The sequence below is a fragment of the Spermophilus citellus genome (genome assembly GCF_964194105.1).
Source record: "Spermophilus citellus genome assembly, chromosome: 17".
In the NCBI taxonomy this organism is placed as follows: domain Eukaryota; kingdom Metazoa; phylum Chordata; class Mammalia; order Rodentia; family Sciuridae; genus Spermophilus; species Spermophilus citellus.
The window spans coordinates 12,969,411-12,987,275 of NC_138199.1; the positions used below are offsets into that span (position 1 = coordinate 12,969,411).

General features: G+C 40.3%; 1 long non-coding RNA gene across 1 annotated transcript; it reads right to left on the bottom strand.

The window, feature by feature from the left end:
- Nucleotides 1-4,362: 4,362 nt before the first annotated feature.
- Nucleotides 4,363-12,694, bottom strand: LOC308636965. Its single transcript, XR_014019527.1, has 3 exons — nt 12,427-12,694; nt 4,756-4,824; nt 4,363-4,608 (listed from the first exon to the last, which is right to left on the bottom strand). It is a non-coding gene; the product is annotated as an uncharacterized lncRNA (long non-coding RNA).
- Between the last annotated feature and the right edge of the window lie 5,171 nt (nt 12,695-17,865).

The following is a 17,865-nucleotide window of genomic DNA, read 5'->3' on the forward strand; positions in this document are numbered from 1 at the left end:
GTCCATGGCTGGCAGACTCCTTTGCTCCAGATCAAGTTGGAAGGGCATTGCAGAGGAGAGCAGCTCAGTTCATGGCAGCAGGAAGCAGAGATCAAGACAGAAAGGGACCAGGGACAGATATAGTCCAAGGCCATGCCCTCCATGGTCTATTTCCTCCAGCCACACCCCACCTGCCTACAGTTACTACCCAGTAGTCCATGCAGTTATCAATGGATTAGTTCAGCAAATTGATTCATCTACTGATAAGGTACAGCCCCACCTCTGAAACTTGCTGCATCATGCTGTCGACACATGACATTGGGGAGGACATTTCAGATTCAAACCATAATGAGATGGAAAGAAGGGAGGGGTTGAATACAGTGAGAGATCATGATAGAAATATAGAACAAAGCCTTCAGTGCCAGGCTAAGAAATTTGAGCTGGGAAGTCATGAGCGTTAGGACATATTGTCATCCCAGGATGACTTTGAATTTCCCTTTGTCCCTCCCCTTGGTTTTGGCCCCAGTAACCGTAGATGACACTGGGCTTAGTGCCACAGGACAAAAGCCTCAAAGGTAGAAACAGGGTCTACTTTGTCTTTGGAGCCTCAGCACATAGCACAGGGCACATAAGATGTTGCAATATCTATGTCACCCTAGCTATCCGGAAGAGAAACATGATTTTGCTTGAGTAACCAGGAAACTCATTAGAACAGGCTAAAAGTTCACCTCCTAGAGTGGCCGTGACAAATGACCACAAACTTCTGTGGCTCTAAACAACAGAAATGTATTCTCTCACAGTTCTGGAGGTTGAGGGTATGACGTCAAGATGTCAGTAGGGCTGATTCCTTCTGAAGGCTGTCAGTCTCAGGGAGATTCTGCTCCAGGCCTTTCTCTTGGCTTCTGTGTTGCCAGCAATCCTGGACATTCCTTGACTTGTCAACACATCGTTCCAATCTCGGCCCCCATTAGTACATGGTGAATGTCATGTAAGACTAAGACTCACCCTCATTAAGAACAACACCCATCTTACCTTGATTACATCCATGAAGACCCTATGTCCGAGTAAAATCACATTCACAGGGATTGGGGGTTAGAACTTCAACAGATATTTTTGGGAAACACAATTCAACACACAATAGAGGAATAACTAGCTTCAGGCACAGCTGGTTTCAGGGGTTCAAGCAATACCATCAGGGTCCTCTCTCTTCAATGTTCAGATGTGTTCTCTGACGGATGGCCACTAGAAGCCCAAAGATACAAGTATCTGATGATGGGAACTGTGGGGTTGAAAGGGACAGTGAATAGCTCTTGGGTTTCATGCTGATAGAGGACCAAGAAGGACAGTGAGTCAGGGAAGGGGAGAGCAAGTCCTGGTTGTTGAGTGCTATGGTTTATGTATTGTTAGTTTCCCCCAAAGATACGTTGGGAGCTTAGTCTTCAGTGTGATAATGTTGGGAAGTTAGGGCTTAGTGGGATGTCAATAAGGGGTGCTCTTGGAAGAGACTGTGTGACCCCAATGTCTCTCTGGCTTCCTGTTTCAAGATATGGCTCATATTTCTGCATGGGCTCTGCCTTTGGGCTTAGGACTTCCATGTTGTTTGGACTTTCATCCTCCCAAACTGTGAGCTAAATAAACCTCTTTTCTTTAACAAAGTTTTCCTACATCAAGTATTTTGTTATAGTAACATGAAACTGATTAACACAGTTAATGATAATTAGTGAATAAATGAGAGATGGTCTGGATAGAGAGCAAAGATAGGGAGAGGGTGGTGCCATTGGAGTGGAGCTGTTATGGGGTCTGGACACCTTGTTAACTGGTTGGGAACAGTCTCTTTAAAGGGTTTGGTAAGAAACAGGTATCCAACACCAGCCTTGAAGAAAAACATTCTTTTTATGTAAAACTTGATGTCTCCTGCTAGGACCAATAGAACAGGATCAATTGTTTTCCCTAACCAATTATTTAACTTCTTTCCTTCCCCATTCCTTTGGTGATAGCTCTTCTTTCTTTCCTTTTTTAAAACACATTTATTTTTTAGTTGTAAGTGAACACAATACCTTTATTTTATTTTTATGTGGTGCACAATACCTTTTTTTTTTAATGTGGTGCTAAGGATCAAACCCAGTGCCTCATGCATGCTAGACAAGCACTCTACCACTGAGCCCCAGCCCCAGCCCAGGGTGACGGCTTTTCTTTAGGATAATCATCACCTTCAACTCCAGCTCTTGAAGTCTCCAGATAGCCCAGGACTGGACAATCCACAAGGGTTTAACCCTTTGACCACTGTGATTGGCTCAAGGAAAGAGCTCCTGTATGTCTAGTGAGTCCTAATCCCATGACTTTTTCTGGAACTATTGAGAAAAAGAAGAGCTCTTTTCCACTGGGGGGAGGGAGTGGTGCTAAACTGGAAGTGTGAGGCTGCTAGGTACCATCTGTGCCACCACATGGGAGAAATTGCCTCTGACGGAAATCTAGACAGAAGAGAGCAGAGCTGAGAAATTAGAGAACCGAAGGCCTGGGACACAGCTCAGTAAATGCTCTGGCCAGGCCTGAAATAGTGTATTTCCAAACACCTTCCAGAACCTGCATGGGCCAGTGGAATTCCCTCTCCACTTCAGCAGGTATGAGTAGGATTTTTTTCATCGACAGCAAGAGTCCAGATTCCACAAGGATGCTGCTCAAAGGTGTTTGAGGCTTTGTTTGGAAAGGACCCAGGTGGCTAAGGTGACCCTGGAGCTTGGTACCTGCTAGGAGCTGGGATAGATAGCTATAGAGTTTTATTTTCTCCTCTTGCCCTCAAGTGTTTGGTTAAGAAAAAAACAGAGACTAGATTGGTGGTCTTTGAGTTGCTCTGGTCTTTTCTTTCCCAGTATAGCATGTATCTCTCCAGGATGTGGCACTGGGAATAACCCTGGACCTTTCTTTAAATTTCTTGGCTTGCTATGACTATACTGAGACATCAATTACACCAACCACCTTTGATAACTATGGGCTTTAATTCCATGTGGATACCTTTCATTTAATGCTTCTTATACTTCACACCCCATTCAACAACAACATCTCTACGACAACCTTATTAGAGATGCCAGACTGATATTATAATATTGTTGTTTCCACCAGTGTACAAATGAGAAAACTAAACCTGTGGTTTATAAGGGCTCATGCCTGTAGTGTGACGGCTGGTGAGCTATGGTCACCAAGAACTGAGACTGGACCCCATTCATCCATTTATCCACCCATTTGTCCAACAAATATTTATTAAGGATCTATCAGAACCAAGTTTGTTGCTGTTGTTCTTGTTTTGCTAAGTTCAAAATGAGTTTAAAATAAGTAAGTAAAATCCTGCCTGTAAGGATTTCCTGGTCTTTGAGGAATATGAAAGATATGTTTCCAAATGTAAAAGGAAGAAAAGTAAGTTTTATGAGTGGTCCAGATAAAATGCTGTGAAATTCAAGGGTCCTTTCCTCCTGGGGAATGGATATTCATAGACATCTTCAGAAGGCAAGTAGGATGTGGACACACATGGATGAGAGGAAGAGCATTCCAGGACCAGAGAAAACATGAACGAAAAAAAAATTATGGGAGGTCAAGGGGACTCATCTAAAGCTGAATGGAGGTTAGGACATAAGTCATGTAAGGAAAAGACAAGGGGTACATGGAACATTGGGTTCAAAGACAATCTTGAAAGACCAATAGAACAAAGACCAATAGAACTTGCTAAAGAGGCAAGGCTGTGGTCTGTGGGTGGTGAGCATGAGCCCTACATGGTTCATCATGAAAACTCACCTGAGCAGTACAGACAGTGGTCGGGAAGGTAGGACACTGCCTAGAGGGGTCAGTTTTTCATGCAAGAAGTTATAAGGTCCTGAGTCAGAGCAACATTCTGGTTATTTTATGCTCTATTGACAAATAATCCCAAAACTTAATGGCTCAACACTCTTGATGTCTCCATTAGTCCAGAACTTCAATAAGAATGGAGGATGCAGGCTGGGGTCGGGGCTCAGTGGTAGAGCGCCTGCCTCACATGCCTGCGGCACTGGGTTCAATCCTCAGCACCACACATAAAAATAAATAAAGATATTGTGTCAAACTACAGCTAAAAAAAAATTAAAAAAAAAAGAATGGAAGATGCTTTACTGGAGACCTCTCCAGAATTCCCAATATTCTCCAGATAAATATGTTATTTTACTTCACTAAAATTACTTCACTCTTTGCTTATTTTTCTGTTGTAAGGCTCCATTTTGTCTTACTGTGGTGATTCTCCTTTAACCTACTAGGCTGTAAGCACTTAGAAGATAAATAGATGTAGCACCATAGACATGACAAACCACAAAATAAATATTTGTTGGATTAATTGACAAAAATAAGAAACCTTAATGGCTTGAAACGACAATTTTATTACAACTCACAATTGCATGCATTAGGAATTTCTGTAGGGCTCCACAGGGTGATTCTTCTGTAGAGCATGCCCTAGATCACTCAGTGGTATTCAATAGGTATGGTGGGATAATCTGGAAGAAGATAGCTTCCCTGGCTTCTTGGAAGAAATGGATGGGCAGGGGGCTATATTCAGATGAACCCATTTCCTGCTCCATGTAGTTTCAGGGCCTCTCCAGCAATTCAGGGCTTCTGAGACAAGAAATAGAAATTGCTGATCTCTGGAGATCCTGGCCTGACCTGGGCCTTTAGATTGCTATGGTATCACTTCTATCATATTTATTGGTTCAAGTAATCAATCCTTCACTCCCAGATTCAATGGTTGGGACATTGGCTCACCTTTCAACAGCTCTCCAACTCCAAGCTATTGAGGAAATCCTGGATTTTGCTTCCAACCACAGACAGGGCCTGCGAGATTACAAAGAGAAAGACAGGCACTTAAACAACCTCCTGGATTTCCTGCTTCCTTGGGCAGGAAAAGCATGTGGAATCATGCAAATCCACAGCTCACTGTCAATAACACTCCAGAAACAAGGAAGGCTCTAGTGTTGGAATTTACACTCAGCTGAATTCCCCCATGCATTAACTTGATAACCCCTCTATTGACCCCCATTTAAGAGAAACAAATTTCTGCCTTTAGGAAACTGTTTTTGAGCATTTGGGAACTCAGATTAGTCTTACATCAAAGTAAATTCAAATTCTTACAATGCATTATTGAGCTTAAAAAACAGGCAAGTTGCAAAGCAACATGTATAATATAGCATTGGGGGGAAAGTTTAATTGTGTGTGTTCTGTGTTACACAGAACAGGCACATTGCAAGATATGGAAGGATACTGTATCGGTCAGGATAGGTAAAGTTACATGCCAGTACTGAGTGACCTCAAAAATCTTAGCATATGCCACAATAAAGGGTCACTTGTCAAATACACTAGTGTCCATCATGCGCTGGTTGTGACTTGTTCTTTGCATTCTGGATCCAACTTTATGGAACATCCCATGATAGAGAGAATAGAGAACACAGCAAATATGAACCATGTGTTGGCTCTTCAAAAGCCTACACAGAGGTGATGAATGTAACTTCAACTAACAGTTCATTGGTGCAAAGTCACATGGCTAAACCCTGTGGGGACCCAAAAGTGACTATGCGTGAATATCAGATATAGCTCAGTGGTGGAGTACTTGCCTGGCATGTGTGAGGCTCTGGGTAAATTCCCTAGTACCACAAAAATAAAGGATAAAAAGTCATCATGGCCATCTGCTGAAACACTTGTAGTAGTTACTTCCGGGGTTGGGTGGGAGGGTGGTGAAGGAGATTTTACCTTTCACTCAGTACATTTCTGTGTTATTTTAATGTCTTTTAAAAATCATTTACTACTTTTTATAAGGAAAAAAAAAGGTTTTAGAGCTAATTTTCTTTTTACCATATTTCTTTTTCTTTTTTTTTTAAATATTTACTTTTTAGGTGTAGATGGACACAACACAATGCCTTTATTTTTCTGTGGTGTTGAGGATCGAACCCGGGTCCTGCCCGTGCTAGGCGAGCACTCTACCGATGAGCCACAATCCCAGCCCCTTTACCACATTTCTTAGGGAAAAATCCAAAGATGCAAAAGAAGAGCACTGTGACATGTCTGTTGCCCAGTGTTCCACCAATTTTTCAGTTTGTATCTCTAGAGACTCTAAAAAATGAACCACTGTGTCATTATTACTAATAAAAAATTAACAATAATTAATATTTATATATCCGACTAATATTCAAATTTACCCAATTGTTTTCTTTTTGGCCAGGGATAGGGAGATAATCTTGTCTTTCCTGTGTGTGTGACTACTCAGTATTCATGGATTGAATAATGTTTGAATCAAGCTCCAAATAAGGTCCATATATTATGTTTGCTGGTTAATATTTTGTACTTTGACTTGATTTATAGGTTTCTCGTTCATCTCTCTTTCTCCCTTCCTTTTAATTTCCTTGCATATTATTATTGAAGAAATTACATTATTTGTTGTATAAAACTTCCCATAACCTGAATTTTTCAGATTGTTTTCCTGTAGTGACATTTGACATGTTTCTCTGTCCTCTGGTTGGGGTTTGAATGCACCCACCAAAACTCATGTTGAAATTTAATCCCTGTCATGAGGTATTAACCTAACTATAGTATTTAGACATGGAACTTTGGGGAGATAATTAAGGTCAAATGAGGCTACAAGAGTCCAGCCCTAATCCAATGGGACCATGGCTTTATAAAATAGAAGAAACCTGAAGTAAGATGTCCAGTGTCTCTCACCATGTTATATCCTGCTCCACCTTATGTTGCTGCAAAGAGAGTCCCTGCGTCTAAGTAGAACCTTAACAGATGTGGCCACCCAACTATTTTTTTTTTTTTTTTTTTTTTTTTGGTACTGAGGATTGAACTCAAGGACACTTGACCACTGAGCAACATCCCCAGACCTATTTTGTATTTTATTTAGAGACAGGTTCTCACAGAGTTGCTTAGCCCCTCACTTTTGCTGAGGCTGGCTTTGAACTTGAGTTCCTCCTGCCTCAGCTTCCTGAGTCGCTGGGATTACAGGCGTGCGCCAACAGGCCCCACTTGGCCACCCAATCTTGAACTTCCTGGTCTCTAGAACCATGAGATGAATAAACCCCCTTTCCTTGTAAATTACTCAGTCTGTGCTATTCAGTTACAGCAACAGAAAATGGACTAAGAGACTTCTGTATTCCTGGTGATGAGAGTCGGAGGGTCCATCAGATTTAGGTGTGATTTTCTTGACAAGAATAGCTCAGGTGGATCGTGAATTTCCACTAGGGGTCACAGTCAGGTTGGTTTTTTGTTTTGTTTTGTTTTGTGATATTAGTATCTATTCATGATTTCTATCTATATCCGGTATTTTCAGGAGTTTTAAAATGATGGTGTTTCAATTCTATCATTCCCTTGTCATTTATCAGCTGTGGCACTTCTATAAAGAGAAACATCTCCCTCATCAACTATTTGTCTATCCTGACACACAAGTATGCAGAAAAGTCAAGATAAATGCTCGATTGTTTGTTTTCCCTTCATTTACCTGTTTTAAAAATCACTGTTTCCAGGGCTGGGGCTGGGGCTCAGTGGTAGGCACTTGCCTGGCATGTATGATGCACTAGGTTTGATTCTCAGCAACACATACAATAAATAAAATAAAGGTCCATCAACAACTAAAAAAATATATTTTTTAAAAAATCATTGTTTCCTTGCCCTCTTCAAAGTTTTCTTTTTTAATCATTATGAACTTGTGTACTTAAGCATTTAAAATGTTTCAATTTCTTGCCATTATTATCGTTATAATAATCAAATTGTGCCTCCCACCTTTGGCGAGTGGGAGCCTCTTCAAGTCAGCTACTAAGTCCTTTTGTCCCAATTTAGTCTTTTTTGATATTTTGTTTCCTTGCTTTCTGTTAGGACAAGATATGCTAAGCTCATTTTGTATATTTCCTGTTTCAGACTTGAATTTAGCCATTTCTCCTGGACCCCATCAGTGGGGAATCATAATTATAGACCACCATTTATAGCCACTAAGGGTGCTCATTGTTTCTAAGCCTTTTTAGGGGACAGAGGTAGGAAATGGATTTATTTTTCCTATATTTTTTATTGGTGCATTATAGTTGTACATAATGATGGGATTTGTTGTTATACAGTTGCACATGCACACAATATAACGATATAATTGGGAAAATATCATTCCCCAGTATTTCCCCTTACCTTTCTCTCCTCCCACACCCTCGTCCCTTTGCTGTATTCTACTGATCTCCCTTTGATTTTCATGAGATCCACCCACCACCACCTTTTTTTTTTTTTTCCTTTTTTCCTCTCTGGCTTCTACATATGAGACAAAAACATATGTCCCTTGGCTTTCTGAGCTTGTGTTATTTCATTTAACACAATGTTCTCAAGTTCCATCCATTTTAGGAAGCTTAGTTTTAATGACACAATATTATTATCAATTCATACTGAAACTTCCAGTCCCAATTCAGTACTACAAAGTTCTTACTTAACCTATCTCGAATATATACTTGTTCTCTCCTGCACTGAAGATTCTGGCTCCTGGCAATGGAATGGACTTACTCGTTTCTTTACTTCACTGTATACATATAACAGTCTCAAAATAACACTGCTGCCACCAATATGATTACTTAAAATAGGTCATGATTTATTTTTCTCTTTTTCTTCCTTCTAACCCTTCCTTCCTTCCCTCCTTCCTCTTCTTTCTGTTCTTAGTTCTTTTTCTGGCTTGTTCTCCAAGTGGTTATGTGTCAAATTGCATAAAGAACCTAGTTCATTTTTTCATTCGCTTTAGATGTTTAATGATAACCCCTTTTTAAAAATTGAATTTTGTTATAGTTATATAAAATATTCACATGGTTCTAAACACATATCTACAAAATAAGATATATTCATAGAGTTTTACCTTTATATCTCTAACCTAGTATCTCCCTTTTTCTATATATAACATTTAAAAGTCTTACCTTTTTTTAAATATAACATTTAAACATTTATTTTTTTAAATATAACATTTAAAAGTCACACACACACACACACACACACACACACACACACACACACACCTTCTTTAATACTACACATACTTATGCTTTCTCTTCTTTGTTCATTAACATCAATTCCAAAAAAGAACTTCCCTTGGAACTTGGCAAAAGAGATTCCTACCCTGGGTTCCTGCCCAGCACCCCAGTCTTTAGAGGACTCCATATATCAAAAACACAGATAATGCACTTATTAAAAAGCCCACAGTTGCCTCAGCTTGACCCTGGGTTACCAGCACTTAGCACAGGCACAGTGAGATCTAGGGCCTGAAACATCCTGTCTCCTAACTCACACTGCTCCGGTCCCAGGGAACCACTTCTTGTCTCCTGCCCTAAGGCCTTGAAATGGTGCAGACTGCATTTAACGCCATAATTGGTGTGGGTTGTGCTGCTGCCAACATTGGAGATGAACCCAGCTTAGACGCTTGGGGAGGATTTGAGCAAGGAAAATATTTAAGTAAAAGCAAAAACAAGTAAACTGCATTGTCTGTCCTTCTCTCAGCACAAATGCAGCAGATTCTTGCAAAACAAAATAGTTTTCTAGTAATGCAGCGTGTGCCTGTTTCTCTACTACCTTGCCAAGAATATGTTGTAAAACTTTTGGGGTTTGGCCCATCAGATAGGTTAGAAATATTATCTGTGTAGTTTTAATTTTTTATTGTTCTTACGATGAACAGAGTTGAGAAATTTTTTTTCATGTGATTAGGATCATTTGCATTTCTTTTGCTGTGGATTATCTATCTGTTCATATCTCTAGTCCAGTTTTCTGTAGCACTTCTGTTTTTTTTTTCTTTTTCTTATTCTCCTTTACTTTTGGAGGCTACTCATATACAGGGATATGAACCTTTTGTCTGTGAACACCTGTATCCTTCTCTGTATTAGACTCTGGATTAGGAGGTTTGGGGAATTCAAGCAAATATTAGGCATTATTCATGCCCCACCAATGGGGATTTAAAAATTAAATAATAAGAGATAAAAGTACCTTTATATAGAAGATAAGGGAGATCTCAACAGAGTACAGAATTAATTTCCAAATATAATACCTAAAATGTTCTAAGAAAGAGAGTGATCAGGCTGCAGTGCCCAGAAGGTTTTCTTAAACTGGAATTGAATCCAAAATTGGATCTTGAGGAACAAATGCAAACATATGAGATAAAGTTAGGAGGAATCCCAACTTCCAAGGTAGGAATCCCACCTCTGGTGGGGATCCTTGAAAGCTGGGTCAAGACTGTGGCCTTCATGGGTAGGGTCATAAGAGGTCGGGGGCAGGGTGGTGGTGGTGGTGGAATGTACTAAGATAGCAAATGAGAGAATATGGGACATGGTGATAGTGGCCAGAGGACATTACACTAATGACTCCCAAACTTCCCCTCTGCTGCAAGACAAGTTAGCCACACACCCTCCTTTATACACCCCTAACCCTATCCCAGGGAGAGAGGGGGCATTTTGAGAGGAGAATAAATATTATCTAAAGGGGTTTTAGATAATCACATCAGATGAAGATTTCAATTGATTTAGTCACTTAACTTTTTTTTTTATGGAACACCAGCGAATGGAGCTGTAGGGAGCAAGGGCTGAAAAGAAGGCTGGATGAGTTATAGTAGAAATAAAATATTTACATTTCTCCATACATCTCGATTGTAGTTATTTTTGACCCTACTAGATAGTATAGCACAGGTTAAACATTTCCCAGTCAAAAAATCTGAAATCCTAAATGCCTCATCCAGAACTTTTGGGCTGGGGATGTAGCTCAGTGGTACAGCCCTTGCCTAGCATACGAGAGGTCCTGGGTTGAATCCCCAGTACCGCAAAACAAAACAAAAAGCACCAACACAATGCCACAAGTGGGAAATTCCACACCTGGCCTCATGTGATGGGTTATAGTCAAAATGCAAGCACACTAAAAATATTGTATGAAAATTGCCTTCAGCGGATGCAGTGGCACGCCTGTAATCCCAGCAGCTCAGGAGGTTGAGGTAGAAGAATCATGAGTTCAAAGCCAACTTCAGCAATGGAGGGGTGCTTAGCAACTCCATGAGACCCTGTCTCTAAATAAAATACAAAATAGGGCTGGGGATGTGGCTCAGTGGTCAAGTGCCCCTGAGTTCAATTCCCCCCCAAAATTGCCTTCAGGCCATGTATATATGAAAAATACATGAATTTCATGTTTAAACTTAGATCCCATCCCCAGGATGACTCATTATGTATATGCAAATATTATAAGATCTAAACAACATCTGAAATCCAAAACATTTCTAGTTCCAATAATTTTTTGTTTGGGGGGGTGCTACTGGGGATTGAACCCAGGGGCACTCAACCACTGAGCCATAACCTCAGCCTAGATTTTTGTTTGTTATTTAGAGATAGGGTCTCTTCCGGTTATTTAGAGCCTTATCAAGTTGCTGAGGCTAGCTTTGCACTTGTGATCCTCCTACCTCAGCTTCTCAAGCTGCTGGGATTACAGGCATGCACCACTGCACCCAGCTCCAAGAATTTTTATAAGGGATACCTAACCTGTATGGCATTGGGCAGAATGTCCATGTCCCACTCCCTACCAATTCACGGGGTTGAAATCCTAACCCCCAATGGTATTAGAAGGAGGGGATTAGGGAAATGATCAGATCATGAGGGTGGAGCCCTCCCAAATGGCATTAGTGCCCCTATACAAGAAACCTCAGAGAGCTCATTCGCCCTTCTTTCTGCCACCTGAGGATGTGAGGCGAGGTTGGCAGTCAGCAGGCTGAAGAGGAGCCTCACCAGAAGAGCCCACCAAGAGGAGCCCACCAAGCTCTCTCCCTGATCTTGGACTTCCAGTTTTCAGGACTAGAGAAATAAATGTCTCTTATTTAAGTCTGGTATTCTATAGAAGCAGCCTGAGCAGACTCAGGCTGTTATCTCATTGGAAGGATGATGGTTTGGATGTGAGATGTTCCTCCAAAGCTCACGTGTGAGACAATGCAAGAAGGTCAGAGGAGAAGGTTGGGTTGTGAGAGTCTTAACCCAATCAGTGAATCCATACCCTGAAAGGGATTAACTGAGTGGTAACTGAAGGAGGGAAGGGTGTGGCTGGAGGAGGTAGGAATTGGGGGCATGGCTTTGGGGTATATACATGTATCTGGTGAGTGGAGTCTCTTTCTGCTTTCCAATCATCATGTGAGCTGCTTCCCTCTGTCATGATGTTCAGCTTCACCTCAAGCCCGGAGGAATAGAGCCTGCTGTGGATGGATTGAGACCTCTGCTCAATGCCAGGAATATAGAAGTGCTACACAAGTGTTGGCTGTGACTATGATAGATGCTGGGGGAGCAGTTGAATAACTAAATCAAAAGACGAATGGCAGACACACGGCAACATTCCTTGGTAGTAACGATAGAGTCACACAAGCCAAGCCCAATGCCCCATGGCCCTCCACCGAGGGCCACCACCATTCCCTACCTGGACCTCCAGTTGATCCTAGGAGGAGCCGGTACTGGGCTGGCACTCGGATTTTCCTTGGCTGTGATTCTTTGACAGTTATAAGTGAGGAATTCAGCTTATTTGAGGTGAAATCCCTGGAAGTCCAAGTTCAGATCTCAGGTGGAGCAATGCAGCCACATTTTCCAATGAGTAACTCCCTCCAATATAACCCCTGGCAAACGATCCCGTCAGTCACTGAGAGAATGTGCTGTCCTACATGGTAAATAGTAAGACCACTGCATGGAGCTTGACTCATCTGTCAGAGAAGGGGTATTTTGAAAGCTTGACCTCATTTGCAAACATGTGTTTGCACATACCTTTTGTCGGATGCAACTTTTCCATTCCTAATTTAGCTCCTTGAAATTTTCCCTGAAATGAAAGATGTGACTTTGAAGAGTGATAGAGAAACTTTTAATAGATCTTGACCCCAGGTATGTTCCGGGGGAGCTCCTCTGTCTTGAAGCCAACTTCCTGTTGACTCAGGAGCCTGGACTAGGGAAACAGAAAGAATGAGAATAAGGGGTCACCTATGTGCCAGGCACTGTGCTATTCTCGGAATACAGAGACTTCTTCTCTTGCACTGTGACCCTGACATGTATGAAATAGAGACCTAAAGAAGTGAAGTGGCTTGTTCAGGGGCATGAGCTGTTGTGACTCAGGTTGCCTGTCTTTAAGCGTTTGTTTAACCACTGTTCCTAGTCACTCTCTGGATAATACCCACTTTACAGCATCAGCCAAGAGCCTTCTGCTCTCTGGTTGGGACCTGGAAAATGTTTTAGGTATTTTCACAGGTTGGCAGGAATTTGGAGGAAAGTAACTGGAGGTCTCTGCGATTTACAAGTAGATATTTTGTGCTGGGTACAGTGGGGTACTACTATAATCTCAGTGGCTTGGGAGACTGAAGCATGAGGATCATGAGTTCAAAGTCAGCCTCAGTAACTTATCCAGGTCCTAAGCAACTTAGTGAGACCCTGTCTCAAAATAATATATTTTTTAAAAAGGGGTGGGGATGTCACTCAGTGGCTGGGTGCCCCTAGGTTCAATCCCTAATATCCCCTCCCCCAAACAAACAGACACTTTGGGGGAAGATTGGCCGACCGCTATTTAAATCCCCCCAGGCCTATAGATCTGATTCCCATCATCATGACACCCTGTGTTCTCCTCGTCACACTTGATTTGTGTTAGACATGAGCCCATGTCCTTGAGTTCTTTTCCATCCCTCCTCCACCACCAAAACACACAATTGTTTTAGAATCCTAGAGACTTTACTGAAATGCTCTTTATCATGGTTTGTTTCACCATATACTCCTACCCTGATGTACCACTCTGGCCATTGGCCCAAAGCAATGGAGACATTCATTCTTGTTTTGGAAACTCGAAACTCCTGAGCCCCATCAACCTTTTTCTCTTTGTACGTTAATTGCCTTAGGCATTTCATTATAGTAACCAAAAGCTGACTAATACAGTGCCTACCTTCAGGGAAGGATGGTTCATGCCCTAAAAATGCTTATATTTTAATTTAGGGAGAAAATATGAATAAGCAGGCAACAAACTAATTTTAAGTACGACAGGAATTCAAAGAAAATTTGGCCATTCAGGGAAACTTCAAAGGTGAACTTGGAATTTTGTCTTGATGAGTAGAAAAAAACTTGGTCAGGTGAATTTGTGGAGAGAAAGGATATTCCAACAGGAAATAGTACAATCAAAGGAGAGAAGATGCAGGAAAAAAAACAAAGGAAATGAGAAGACCAACACAGCCAAAGGACATGTGATGTGTACTTAAGATGTGAATTTGAGAAGGCAGAAAATGTCAATCCTCCAGATTATATAGAATTGTGAGAGTCACATAGAATGATTTCTTACTTACTCCAGCACCTCATTTCTTTTGAACCTAATCCTTTCAGTAGAAATTGCATCAACACAAGCTATTTTTAAATTTTCAGTGATGAAGAATTTCCAATATATTTAAAAGTAGAGAGAGATGGTGTTTCTATCACCCAACTTTGACATTTATGGCCAAACTCCTTTCTATATCCCCTATTGTTTTGAAGCCAATCCCAAACACTATATTCTCTTTCTGATGAACCCAGGGCATCATGTACTCTAAGCACACCATACCACTAAACCACACCATCCCCGAGATTAGACAATATGTTTTTTTCATCTGTGAATATTTCAACATACATCTCTAAAAGAAAAGGATTAAAGGATTCTTTATTTTTATATAACACAATATCATCATTACACCTTTAAAAATTGGCAACAATGCATTAATATCCAGTGTCTCACTGGTACTTAACTTTCTAATTCTTTCATAAGTTTTTTCTAATAGCTTTTATAAACAGTTTGATTGTTCAGTCAGGATCCAAAAAAAAAGTTCATACATTGCAATTGGTTGATCTTTAAGGTCTCTTTCTATGGACCATGGAGGCTGCCTCTTTGTTATTGTTGCTTGCTTTCCTTGAAATTTATTGTATGTTATGTATCCTGTGATGTTTTCACCATCTAGGTTTTGCAGATTGCATTCCTCTGGTATGGTTTAACATATTCTCTGCCTTTGTGTTTTCTATAAGCTGGTCATTAGATTCAGAGGCCTTATCAGATCTAAGTTGGAGCACTTAGTAAGAACAGCTAGATGTTACTGAGAAAACTTCCTAAGAGCCCAATTTTTGGTATATATTGTCTTATTTAACCCTTAAAGTCATCTTAATCAGTCCACACCGTCATCATTGCCATTTTACAGATGAGGAAACTGAGGCCCTTAAGAGATCATATCATTTGTCCAAGGTCACACAGTTGTCAATGGGAGAAGGAGGGATGAAGAAAGGATGGTTAATGGGCATGGGGTGCAGTTGGCTAGGAGAAATAACTTCTAATGTTTAATAGCACAGCAGGATAACTACAGTTGACAACCATTAATTGAATATTTCCAAATAGCTAGTAGAGAGGATTGGCCATGTTGACAACATACAGATATGATATATATATATATATATATATATATATATATATATATATATATATATATATATGTCTGAGGCTAGAGATATACCTCAATGGTAAAGTGTGGGTTTAGCATGTGTAAGTCCCTGGATTCCATCACCAGCACCACACACACAACAAGATGTATGTCTGAGGTGATAGATATGCTAATTACCCTGATATGATCATTATATATTGTATATACATGCATTGAAATGTCATATCATACCCTGTAAATATGTATAATTACTGTGTATCAATCAAAAGTAAAAATGTATTTTAAAATTGGGGGTATAGCTCAGTGCTAGAGTGCTATATATGTATATGTACATACATATTTATAAACACACATAATACATAGAAAATGTTTGCATATACATACTTTTTTAAAATCATTCAAGAATGACGGATTGGGATTTTCAAAATCATCTCAAATGAGATTATCACATGCTTTTCCTCCTAAAGAATCATATCTATTGTCAGCACATCTAGGGAAAGTTCCAGGTTTTCTCAAATGTATGTAGGATTGACATAAAGAAAAACAAATTAGCTTTTGACTCCTTGAAGTTGAGGTGGCCACAGAACAGCATCATATGACAATAAGTCAGGCTTGATGGCAAACATGGCCCCTCAGCATTAATATATGACTCTTCAGTTCCCCCCAGGCCTGATATACCAGGGAACAGCAGAAACGCTGACACCAAAAACCCTATTTTAAATTCTACTGTTGATTCATTGACCAGACATCAGACTTTTCAGGTCATTCACCTCCAATAACCTGTTCCTCTTTCTCTTAGCCACCACTACCAGAATGATGACACCACCTGAGTCCTCCAGTAAACTTATCTATCATTTGTTATTTGCTAATCAAATAAAACCATAAATTGTAACCATTTTGCTAACTTTTCTTTTCTTTTTGTTATTCTTTTCTCTTTTGTGTTCTTCAAATATTGACTGGAAACTTGGGAGTTCCTTGATGGCCACTTTTAGGAAACTCCAGTATCATTTTCCACCATCTTTTGTGTGGCATATATCCCATCCTTTGGCTAAACTCTGACTTACCACCATTTTCTGGTATTATCACTTTGCCTTGCCTTTGCCCACGTTTTGGCTTCTTGCACCCTTGCTGTTGCAATACACCCTCCTTAATTTTACCATCCTGCTCTCCTTTCAGGTTCAGCTAAAATAACATCCCTTCTCCAAAGCTGGAAGGATTTCTCCCATCCATCCATCTAGCCAGCCATCCTGCCATTTTATTCATCCTTCTTTTATTTCTTTCATCTATCATTCATCTGTCCATCCATCCATCCTACCATTCACCCTGCCATTTTTCTATTCATCAAATGTTTATGGAGCATCTACTATGCATCAATATTAAGCTACTTCCTTAGGTTGGGGATACAACCTAACCATGCCTGTTCTATCTGATAGCCATCAGCTACAAATAATTGCTGAGCACTTAAAATATGACTAGTCTAAATTGATAGATACTATAAGTCTAAAATACACATTGAGTATTGAACATTTGGCATGAAAAAAGACAAGTGAAATATCTTATTAATGATTTTTAATTGATTACACATTGAAATGTAATCTTCTACCAGGCATGATGGAACATGGCTGAAATCCCAAGTACTCAAAATGATAAGGTAGGAGGATAGCAAGTTCGAGACCAACCTTGCTAACGTAGTGACACCCTGTCTCAAAATAAAAAGGGCTGGAGATGTAACTCAGTGGTAGAACACCCCTGAGTTAATTCACTAGTACCACATACATACACACACATTCACAAGAAAAGAAAAAAGACAATAAACAGAATGTGACCTTCTCTTTATATGTGGTTATATGTGACTAAGATTAATATGAATGTATTTTTCCTTTTTAAATGTCAGGATGGAAAATTTTATATTATATATTTGGCTTGCATTAGTGGCTTATGTTCTATTTCAACTGGACAGTGCTAGTCTTGAAGGAGGATACAGAGATAGAGAAGAAAAATGATAAGGACTTTTCATAGGTAATGTCCGTGAGTGTGTGCAGGGTGCAGGAAGGTCTGTTTTTAGTCTAGGAGGCCATGAGAGGAAAGAGGAAAGGAATCAATTTATAATGTGTCATGTATTGTGCTAGGCACTATAAATATCCCCACGCGCTCTGGTAGGCATTTTAATATCTTCACACATTGGCTTGGCTCTTTAAATATCTCGTGCAATCCTTGCAACAGCAATCACTGCAATCTGACCTTGTCTTTCCAGCCTCCCTTATCTAAATCCATTCCCTCTCAGCTAGATTATTTTCTGCAGTATCCAGTCAACTAGTCTCTCCCCCTCCCCTCCTTCAGTCCCCCTCTCCACTTTATATCCAGAACAAATCCTTCCAACACACAACAACTTTGAGCATATTACTTGCCACATTAAAATCCCCCCACAGTTCCCCATT